Below are 11,579 nucleotides of genomic sequence, written 5' to 3'. Positions count from 1 at the left end.
AGTCATAAAACGCTAATTCTCTCTTATGCTCTGGCTCTCATTTGACAAGCAAAATGTGGGGAACTTTTTTAATTGGAAGGCAAATGCAAAAATCCATCACACCTCGTCATTCTGTTCACCTGACTAAATATGCTTCAGAAATCCCTGAAAAACGTCATGTTTGAAAACACTAAGGGTATTCTTTAAGGGTATTGTAGTACAGCCAGATTTGCATCCAGGGTGGTGGCTTGTGCTTAGAATCAGTGCAAACACCTTATAAGTAAAAAAGAAAGCTGCTTATTGCAGGAATTATACCTGGAGTTACAGAGATAACAGCCAAAATCCTCTTTTTTATGACCATTGGCATTAACAGCTTGGTTGTTTTGTTCAGTAGCAAACTGCCACAAGTTAAAAAGTCATGTAAGCATTTCCTGTCACATACTGGATAGAATCCTGTTGTCTACCATAAGCATATTCCCAGTGTGGTGTAACAGATAAAGCGATGGAGTAGGATTCTGGAGACCAGGTTTCAAATCTCCACTTGGCTATGGAAACTCACTGGGGGGGGGGGAGAGACTGGAACTGGTAAAGCCACTCTTTAAATATCTCACTTACCTTGCAAGCACTCTTAATATCATTATAAGTCAGTTCCGACTTGACAGCACACACCAACCAAGAGCATATGTGTGCTTAGTTTCACTGTGCACAGTTTTCCAACTGGAAATATGGCAGGAGGTGCCAAGAAATGCAACCAGCACCTCATCAATTAGTGGCCATTCACCACGGTGAGCTGTGTGATTGAACTTGTGGATGTTTAAATCAGTAACAGAATTCTGGACAACATGAGGAAGGCCCACATTTCTATGGCAAGCTCTGGTGGAAACACCCATATTGGATTTTTAGTTATTGATTCTGGCAACGGGCATGTTTTCTTAAACGAGAAGGAAGGCTCGGTGGGGATGTCAGATGAGATGATGAGCAAAGCCAAAGATAGTTTACATTAAAATACTGCATTATTTATTAGCCAGTTGTAGCCACTGGCATTTTTATACCACACAAAGAAATCATTACTGTCAATTGTCTCAGGCCATGATGTCCACTGGCACGCATCGAAACAGCTACTAATTTGACTGGGAGATATTTAGACACATGGAGATGCAAAATTTAAGAAGACTGGAATTGAGAGGAAGAGTGATTTCAGACATCTCAAAAGAATATGCAACCACTATCTTTTGCCAACATCCTACATTCATATTTGCCATCTTTTGTGTGTGTGTGTGTGTGTGTGTGTGTGTGTATTTATTTATTTGTTTATTTAATTTCTATGTCACCAAACTGTCACCAAATAAATAAAATTTATTTATTTAATTTCTATGTCACCAAACTGGCAACCCAGGCCTTCTGGCACAATATACACAATAACAGAACATAATATAAACAGTCAGTACAATATAAACAAATGAAAATAATATCAGGAAGACATTAAAATAAAATATTAAAAGCATGGCGGGTTTGAATATTAGCGAATACCTGGTTATTTAAGTGCTGCTGTATCAAGGTATAATAGAGTCCAGGGAGGCCTATCTAAATAAAAATGTTTTTAGTAATCGCTTAAAAGTTCCCAGGGAAGGTGCCAGGTGGATTTCAAGTGGGAAAGCATTCCACAATTGCGGGGCTACTGCTGAGAAGGCCCGGTTTCTGGTCACTGTTTTCCGAGCCTCTCTCCAGATCCAAACGCTCAACCACCCAGCCTGGGAAAACCTTACAGGACAGGCAGATATGGTTGGAAAGAGGTGTTCTGCCAGGTAACGAGGTCCCAAAACATTTTGGGCTTTGTATGTTAACACCATTACCTTGAAGCTGGCATTGAAACAAATGGGTAGCCAGTACAGGGTGGCCAGAGTGGGAGAGATATGTTGATGTCTTCTCACTCTGCTTAGTAGTCTGGTAGCCGAGTTCTGGATCTGCTGAAGTCTCCGTGACAGCACCAAGGGCAGCCCTACATCGACATCATTGCAGTAGTCTAATCTCGAGGCTACCCGTGCATGGACCATCATGGTGAGGGAGCAAGTATCAAGGTAGGGATGCAGCTGAGCAATCCACCTTAGATGGGACTAGGCGATGCGGACCACAGACGCTATCTGAGATTCCATTGATAGTGCTGGGTCCAAAAGTAACCCTAAGCTGTGCATCTCATCCTTCGTGGAAAGAGTGACACCCCCCCCCCCGATTGCAGACACTACGGGCCCCCACCTGCAGGATTTCTATCTTGTCCAGGTTCAGCCTCAGCCTATTATCCTTCATCCACCCCAGCACAGCGTCCAGGCAGTGCTCAAGGGACAGGATAGCATCCACTGCAGAAGGATGGAAGGAGAGATAGAGTTGAATGTCATCCATGTATTCCTGGCACAAAACTTCAAAACTCTTGATGACCTCCCCCAGCAGCCTCACATAGGTATTAAGTAGCAATGGTGAGATGATCAAACCCTGTGGGTATCCACAAGTGAGGGTTCACATAGAGGACAACATCTCCCCAAGCTGCACTCTCTGAAGACGGTCCCCCAGGAAGGACCAAAGCCAGGCCTCCCCCAGCCCTGGGAGCCTCCCGAACATTTCTGAAAATGTATTTTCGAAGGCTTTCACGTCTGGGATCTGATGGTTGTTGTGGGTTTTTCAGGCTCTTTGGCCGTGTTCTGAAGGTTGTTCTTCCTAATGTTTCGCCAGTCTCTGTGGCTGGCATCTTCAGAGGACAGGAGTCATAACTCTGTGCTCTGGTGCAGTTTGTTTGGATAGTTAAGTATTTATAGCTGTGGGATCAGTTTTTGTCCTTTTCAGGAGATGGGTGATGGTAGTGATCAGTGTTTTTTTTGTTGTGGGTGTATTGTTGTGATAAAAGGGACAGATTATCTGTCACTGTGATTGATGGGTGTTGATAGCTGATCTTTTGTATGCAGTGATCACCAGTCCTTGTGGCTGGGTACAGTTTGTTGACCTTTTGCAAGCTGTATTTTTCAGTGCTGAGAGCCAGGCTTTGTTGAGTTTTAAACTTTCTTCTTTTTTGATGAAGCTCTGCTGGTGTTTGTGGATTTCAATGGCTTCCCTGTGCAGTCTAACATAATGATTGGTGTAGTTGTCCAGTACTTACATATTTTGGTGAAACATTCCCATTTAATTCATCCTAAACAATTGTCTCTAACAATCTGTATTTTTAAAAAAATTTCTCTTAATAAGTCTTCCAGCTTTCTGCATTTTGTAAGTATTATGATTTCTTGGTCCTATTTGTGCATCTTAGGATTTCTTCATTGTTCATACTCCAAGAAATTCATAATCCAAGAAATTCTTAACATCCTAGCAACAAATGTTATATTACTTCTTCTTATACAGTACTTGTCTGTGTCAAAGCCAAGAATTCTGTGCCACACACCAGACTGAAAATAAATAGCAGAGTTTATTATACATTCTCAAGCCACTTCCAAGTTTTTGTTGCTTATTGTATTCTTTATCTTAAAGAAGATGCACTGGGTCACCTCTGTTCTAATTATTGTGCTTGGCTGTGGTCACATTGTTCATTCAACCTAATGCAACAGTACTTATATTTTTCAACATGCTCCAAACTTTTGTTTTGCATTTTGATCTGTATTTCTTGGGTTTCTTGCTTTTTATTGATTACCATTAATTTGGTTTCCTTAACATTTCTTTTCAGACTATATTCATTGACTTTGTTCAATAACATTAGTGGATCAGCTAATGATAACGTACCATCGCATTATCAGAATTGTTGATAGGTTGTAAGTAAGTATTTTCTCCTTCCACTTTATATCTAGATATCTTCTTTCACACACTCGTCAGCTTTCATTGCAACTTTTCCTTGCCAGTACATTTATAATTTTATAAAGATGGGGGACTCTTTTCTCAGGCTCAATTTTCATTCTTATACCGATCTTAGAATATGAATATCTTGAATCAACATACTTGTTTACGAACCATGTTGAAGTTTGTCAAGGATTTTCTCTTAGTCAGTAAAACAAGCATACATAGCAACATTCAATTCTTCAGAAAACTTCCGGTTTATGAATGTGGGATATTCTGCTTCTATGCCCACAATTCCAAAAGCCAGGAAATGGCCCAAAATTGCCTCACCATATTGTGCCCACTCTGCTAGCAGGAAAAAGGATTCCAGGCTTTATATATCAAAGGACAGCCTGAATGTTGACAATGCCAATGTCAGCAGTAGAGAAGGGCACAAATTAAAAAACAACCAGATTCATGTTTTTAAAGATCACTAATTTGTTAATTTGTATTCATACGAAACAATGTCCCTAATGAATATGAATCAATGAATTTTTAGTGATTTTTGATTCATTTATTATAGAGACACTAAAATTGCAGGGCGGCTTCCTCTGGCTCTCCTCTGCAATCATTCCAGGTTTGGTGAAGATTGGATTTCAGATATCTGAGTTATACATCTACAAAAAAGGGCATTCCCCCAGGAAAGTTTCCCCCAGGCACCTAGAGACGCCAAAATTACAGAGAAAATTCTACTGAGTCTCCTCTACAGTTCCTTCATGTTTGGTGAGGATTGGGTTACCCCCCAAGCCAGCTGCTAAAGGGCACCTTCCGGGAGGAGGGAAGAAATGCACTTTGTGGGTGTATTACTTGGATGTCTGAAAATTTTAAGCATGACCAAGGAGATTCATAGAATCAAATAATAACTGAGATGGATGGGCCTATAAGACCATCAAGTACAACCCACTGCTTCTAACAGGAATCCCAACCAAAGCAGATCTGACAGATGATTGTCAAATTTTCTCTTGAATACCTCCAGTAGTGGATTGGGCTAGAACTCTTCTACTGGTCATGCTCTCAAATTAACCCCTTTTAATATCTGAAAAGAGCTTCTGAAGTTGGAATCCTTAGCTGAACCCTCTTATGTAATCACCTAAGGTGTTGGTAAGGCTGCAAGCCAGCTTTGAGAATTTAGATTCCTGTGCTTAATTAAAAAAAATAAAACAAAGCCAAACACCTGAGATATGTCTGGAAGGAAAGATTGGTTTAAACCAGTGGCTCCCAACCTTGGGTAACCGAAGTGTTCGAGGACTGCAGTTCCCAGAACCCTTCACCGCTAGCTGTGCTGGCTGGGGTTTTTGGGACTTGAAGTCCAAGAACATCTGGGAACCACTGGTTTAAAAGATTGGACAACTTCTGCTACAACACTGTGCTCTCCCTGTGTTCTGTCTACCTAAAAAGATCTAGAGAGGAGGGTGTCATCTTATGCAACTGAGTGCAACTCAGTTGCACTCTCTCCTTGGGTTATGGAACATCTAATTATCTTTGAAATTATGCACTAATTATCTCCTGTGTGCTCATCCCCAATGCTCACACACAGCCTTGGCTCATGTCCAAATACTTTCTTCACAAGGGAGCAACTGACTTCATAGAGATGCCATAAAATTAATTCCCTTTTTTAAAAAAAGGAGTACCTATAAATATATCTTTCACGTTGAGCAACAGCAGAAGTGGTTGAAAGTGAAGGAACGGACAGCCCGTATTCCATGGCAGGGAATTAAAATGTCATGTGCCTCAGAAAAATGCAAATAATTTTGTCTTTTGCCCTATCCTAAATTTTAACAAGCAAATCAGTTGGTGCAGGTAACCGTCTGGGCTCAATTCCAGTGATAATTGGCAGCATTAACTTTACAGGAAATGCTTCCTTTGAAGGAGGGAAGGGGGAGAGAAAGCTTGCTTCTTCTCTTGCCTCAGGCAGACAATGTGAGCAGCTTGATTCCAAGGGTGTGGCCTTTTACTAATCTAAAGCACATATGATTTCTGTGGGAACAAAGCCAGTATAAATCCAGGCACAACCCAGTTTATGCTGAGGGAGAAGATAACGCTGCAGTGCTTCCTCCAGGTAGACCTTTAAGAGAGTTATTCCCTAGATCAAGTCGAGGTGACACAAAATAATCTCTCCAGAGATTTTGGGTTATATGGCCTGCATAATCCCCAATGATGGGCCACACCGTATGGGTCTAACGGGAATCCTGATGCAAAACCTCTGGAGGGAAACCTCTGATCATAGATTCGTATTAAAGTAGAAGGGAACAGAATACCTCATGATGAGCAAAGTGACAGAACATGAAATATTATACTATGGAAAGGCACTGAGAGAATCTTGTGAGATTAATAGATCATCTCCTGTTTATCCCCAGAGATAATTGACTAGAACAGTGGTTCCCAACCTATTTAAAGCTAAGAACAATGAGTATAAAGAGGCATCTTACATCATTAAAATACAATATTAAAGGTGAAACAATAAGTATACAAATATTTAAAAGGAACAAACACATGCCACTCAGAGATGGTAAACACAAGTAGCAGTAAAGACCAGTCAGAGCAGTAATACGTAACAATCCATGTGAAAGTCACTTATGTAGTCAGTCACTGAGAGAAAGCTTGCCTGAAGAGAGAGCTCTTTGCCTGCTTGCGGAAGGGCAGCAAAGATGGGGCCAGTACTGTGGGAGGGAGTTCCAAAGTCTGGGAGCAGCAACAGAGAAGACTCTCTCCCCTGTCCCCACCAATCATACTTGTACAGGTAGTGGGTCCAAGAGAAAAGCCTTCCCTGATGATCTTAGCGCCTAGGCCAGCTCACAATGGGAGACACCGTCTTTGAGATAGCTTGGACTGGGCCATTTAGAGCTTTATAGATTAAAACCAGCAATTCGAATTGTGCCTGGTAACTGACTGGCAGCCAATGGAACTGCTATAATGGGGGAGTGTGTTGTGTTATGTGATCCCTGTAACCAGCTCCAGTCAGCAATCTGGCTGCTGCATTTTAGACCCACTCAAGTTTCCTGACACTTTCCATGGGCAGCCCCACATAGACAGCATCACAGTAATTCAGCCAGGATGTAACTAAGGCATGTATCAACTTGGCCTAACTGCAGGTGAACGTAGTATTCTTGGACTGTAATTCCTAGAAGCCTTCGCCACCAGCTGTGTTACCTGAGTTACCACCAGCTGTGCTGCCTGTGGTTTCTGGGCATTGCACTCCAAGAACACCTGAGTTACCCAGAGCTACTAAGTTGAGTACAGAGCGGATCATCCAGAGAATTCTGGCTTTTACGATTTCAGCTAGAAAATCTCAATGAACCACATCAGAAAGGAAGAGAGAGAGAGAGTCTATCCAGCAACAGTCTGATGAAAACAGATGCCAAGGCCTTGTGGCTCACCCTGTAGTAACCTTGGAGGGGCATCAGCAGATCCATTGAAGAATTAGGGTGCCTTGATTTGGTTGCCCACTGCTTGTGAGGACTACAGGTATGGAGAGGTCTCCTTACGATGCCTCTTCATTTTTCTTCTTTCTTTGGGCTCAATCTGTATAACGGAGAAGCAGGGAAAGATGAAATGATCTGAAGTTGCTCCTTTTCACTCTCACTACTGCTTTCTACTCACACAAGATGGTCCTTTGCCACAGGGAGGGATTTAGAAAGTGGCCAGAGTTGCCAGCCCCTGATGCCAGCCTTGTCGATCATTATTCTTAGTTGTACAAATTATAAGCAGGAGTCTGGGAATGGCATGCCTCTTTCTCCACCATATTTATGGTTGGCACTGTTTCTTGCCCCACTCTGTCACCTGAAGAAGCTAGTAGTTCATCAAACCAGGCACCTCTGTAGCTGGAGGTGGCAGGATCAAAGATATGGGCCTAAATCCAGTTGGTGGTTGCAAATAGAGTAGAACCATTCAATCAGCTGCTGGAGACATAAGTCAGGACTTATGTAAATCCCACCCATTTCAACAGGTCGACCAACTGGACCCAGGCCAGTGAATTCACTACATTACAGATACATAGATATCTATGCCTTTTTTAAAAAAAAAAGAGTGGGAGAAAGTTTGAAATCTCTTGTTGAACAATTCTAGGGCTGTTGATTACTTCTAAATTGCAGAGTCTGATATTTACATTCAGCAGTACAGCAGGTAGATTTCCACTCCAATGAAATTGTGGGAACATCCAAATCTTGATTTTCTCTCTCCCTCCCTCCCAATTCACATTCTGTTCCCGTAAGTGCATATTATGTAACGATCTGAAGCTGTGCAGACTTGAAATCGGTATCTGAAAGAACAATGTGTTTCCCAGGCTCCAGTAGCTAAAGAGCTCAGAGCATTCAGACGCCCACAAAGGTTTTAATCTTTTAACACCTGGGTTGACGTCGACGAAGTTGGCTGCTGTAAGCTTTTGGAGCAGGGAGGAAATGTTGCCATGTAGCATTGAGAGCACAACACAAGGTTTTGAGAGCAAGAGGAGTGTCATAGCATACTCCATGCTGACTTATTTGATTTGGCCACTGACAGAAGAGTGAATCACCTGGGGTTGATGTATGCAGAACCTCTGCTGGTTGTTGTGTACCATTGGCCGAGGGATTTCAATCCCTTTAACAAAGCTCCTCTTCTAATAGACAACACAAAGGGGTAAAAAAGTCAAAATGTGCATTACATGGGGGGGGGGGAAGGAATATTATGGATGAAAAACTGAAGAGTCTCAAATTCCATAGTGGGCACACCCAGATGTTACCCAAGGCACTCCAATTTCAAACTGGAAATATTTATATATCTGTACACATTCACCAGAGGAGCACCTAACAGATTCCCCAAGGGTACCTGTCAAAAGCCATCTTTGGGCATGGGGCCGAGGAGAGACTGGCAGTGTGAAATCCCTACTAGGGGTGTGGGTGGGGAAGGTTGCCTTGAGGAAGCAAAACAGCATAGTCATTTCTGTTGTTATTATTGTGTAGTTGTTACTGTCCTATAGGACACCCCATATGCTCAGTCATGGACACATTGACATTTTTTTAGTTCAGTCATGTCTGATTCTAGGGGGTGGTGCTCATCCCGTTTTCAAACCGTAGAGCCAGCGCTTGTTCAAAGACAGTTTCCATGGTCACATGGCCAGTGTGACTAGGGAACACCATTCTCCCTTCCCACCGAGGTGGTACCTATTTATCTACTTGCATTTACATGCTTTTGAACTGCTAGGTTGGCGAGGAGCTGGGACAAAGCGAAGGGCGCTCACTCCGTTGCGTGGATTTGATCTTACGACTGCTGGTCTTCTGACCCTGCAGCACAGAGGCTTCTGCGGTTATGAATATATGTACAAAGGCCAGTGACACAATGGCGTGTCTTTGTGTGTTAAAAATTTTGCACAGATTCTGCAAATTGTACAAAACGCATAGCTAAACCATAGCAGCTGTTGCCTTGTTCGCTGGACTTCTCAAAATTAGAATGAATGGGTTGTTTGCTTCTTTTTGATCAATCAGTCAGTCTTTTCATGCTTGCAGCCGATGGTGTAATGATGTGTTCTCTGCCCCATAAAGAGAGATGTCATTAGTTTCGCTCAAGGCATTTTGCACAAATTGCAGAAACCTCTTAATGCCTTGTTCCTGTACTGAAAAATCTCATGGGGGCAGTGTCACTCACAGCACACTATCTTGATACCATGGGTGTTTGGAGGATGGCAAACGGGGTGTTGTCCCACTGAATTGTAAATATCATTATTATTTAATATACACAGACAAAGGCAGTGAGTGCATCACAGTGGCATGCACTCTTAATGTACATTATGCTAATATATCACTTTCCTCCACACACACCCCAAAATTCCTATAGATGTCCTTGTTTCCACGTGATGAGACAGCCCAACCCACTGAGAAGTAGTAACTTACCAGGATACCATGGTATCTCCAACTTCAATTATTTAAGATCCCTCTACTAATATTTAGTTAGGGCATGCCCCCATAACTAGAAAAGTAGTTAGAAGTTACAACTGTACTGCAAAATCAATTCAGTTACTCCAGCTAAGTTATAATTATAATTGTAACTTAGTTATCGCTTACTGCTGGAAAGAACTAGTTAGAAGTAATTAGCTGTTTGTAACCTGTTAAATCCATGTTCTAGCTTTTGATCCAGACAGCTTTGGATCATACGAAGGAAGAATAAGACCACTTAGATAGAAGTTTCTTTCCACTGAAGAAATGAGTCCACCGGGTATAAAGCAATTAGCTGGAGAGCACTTTATCTCCTTCTGCATCATAACCTTGTTGGAAAACATAACTATCACAGGTAGTGAGGCAAGAAGTTCATTGGGGTTACATCCCAAGGAGTGTGCTTCATTTGCCTGACCTGTTTGTCATATCTTGCTCTGTCCAGAATGTTGAATGGCTTCCTGGCAACTTTCTTACTAGTGAAAAGCAATTAAGCAAGCATTAGCAAAGAGTTCTGCCACTTGTGTTATGAACATGGCTGCATTTACAAGAAATACAGGGTAATTGCAGTGAAATGGTGTGTGGGGGGGAAGAGCTAAAATCAATTTTAGTGTGGATTCAAGACTGAGCACAGAATGTTTTCTCTGCTGGAGAAACCTACCTGGGTGTATCATGCCATCCAACTTGTGTTTATGTAGGCCACCCTTATGCAACCTAGTATGCCCAAACTATGTTAAACCTCCATTCTCATAACTCCCACCTGCCAGCCCCCAGTAAAGTGGTCAGGTTACCAGCAGCATCCTATCATAACAGGATGTCTAGGAATGGCTCCCTGTGTAATGTCACAAGGGCTGCGTTAGGATAAAGTCACAGGGATCAGAGTCATTAGCAACAACTATAAAATACTGCATGAGAGACAGACATAAAACAGAGAAACATAATGAATAATGTAAAATTCACTGTCAGGTTATTAGAGCTCTGCCTCTCAGGGTCTTGTCAGGAGTGATTTTGGACTGAAGGCTACAACAGACTGTGGGTACCACTACACAGCAAAAAAAAAAGAAAAGAAAAGAAAAAAGAAAAAGCAAATTCACTAGCTCTGAAGTCACATCGGGGAATCTGAGTTTCCCTGGACTCGTTTGCATCAACTGGCCACACATGGAGGAGGAAATTAGCCAAGTAGCCTTGTTTGCAGCTTGTTAGCATACCTTTCTTCTAGTTCTTTGCAGTTGGAAGGAACTGACTCATCATTATTGTGAAGAAGGTTATTGGCTGAAATCCCACAGTAAATCACAACTAGAGTAGGTCCTTGAATCAAATGAAATTACGGAGGAGTTTTCTCACCAAGTCCTCATAGTCAATGGGCCTACTCTAGTTGTGACTAATTAGGAAAAAGTGAGTTTTTTGTCTCCTGAGACAGGGCTTGATTTGTTCTAGGACTTGCTTGTCTTTCTAGCAGTCCAGAGTATCCACAAAGTTTTTCTTCAGCACCATAATTCAAATAAATCAACTATTTTCCTGTCCGTTTTCTTTATAGTCTAGCTTTCATGCCTGTACATGGTGACTGGAAATACAAGAGTATAAATGAGTTTGGTTTTTTGTCTCCATTGACAAAGCCTTACACTTGATGGTCTTTTCTAATTCCTTCATTGCTGCCTATCCAAATCTCAGTCTCCTCCTGATTTCTTTCTCTATTTAAATCAGCGAATGAACCAAGACATACAAAATCTTTCACTATTTCAGTTTTCTTTGTTGTCAACATTAAAGTTAATTCATGGGGTCACCATAACTCTCAGGTGACTTGACAGCACCATAAAAGTCTTGGTCTACCCAAACCACCTGTGCTAG

At 41.9% G+C, this 11,579-nt stretch overlaps 1 long non-coding RNA gene across 1 annotated transcript in view; it reads right to left on the bottom strand.

Moving 5' to 3' along the window:
• Positions 1 to 1,110: 1,110 nt before the first annotated feature.
• Positions 1,111 to 11,579, bottom strand: part of LOC144588588 (uncharacterized) — a 28,303-nt gene continuing 17,834 nt past the window's right edge. The window contains exon 2 of the long non-coding RNA XR_013544204.1: positions 1,111 to 10,207. This is a non-coding gene — a long non-coding RNA (uncharacterized LOC144588588). The remainder of the gene's footprint in view (positions 10,208 to 11,579) is intronic.

This window comes from Pogona vitticeps, chromosome 4 (genome assembly GCF_051106095.1).
Source record: "Pogona vitticeps strain Pit_001003342236 chromosome 4, PviZW2.1, whole genome shotgun sequence".
Lineage (NCBI taxonomy): Eukaryota > Metazoa > Chordata > Lepidosauria > Squamata > Agamidae > Pogona > Pogona vitticeps.
This window is presented reverse-complemented; position numbering and strand designations above follow the sequence as displayed.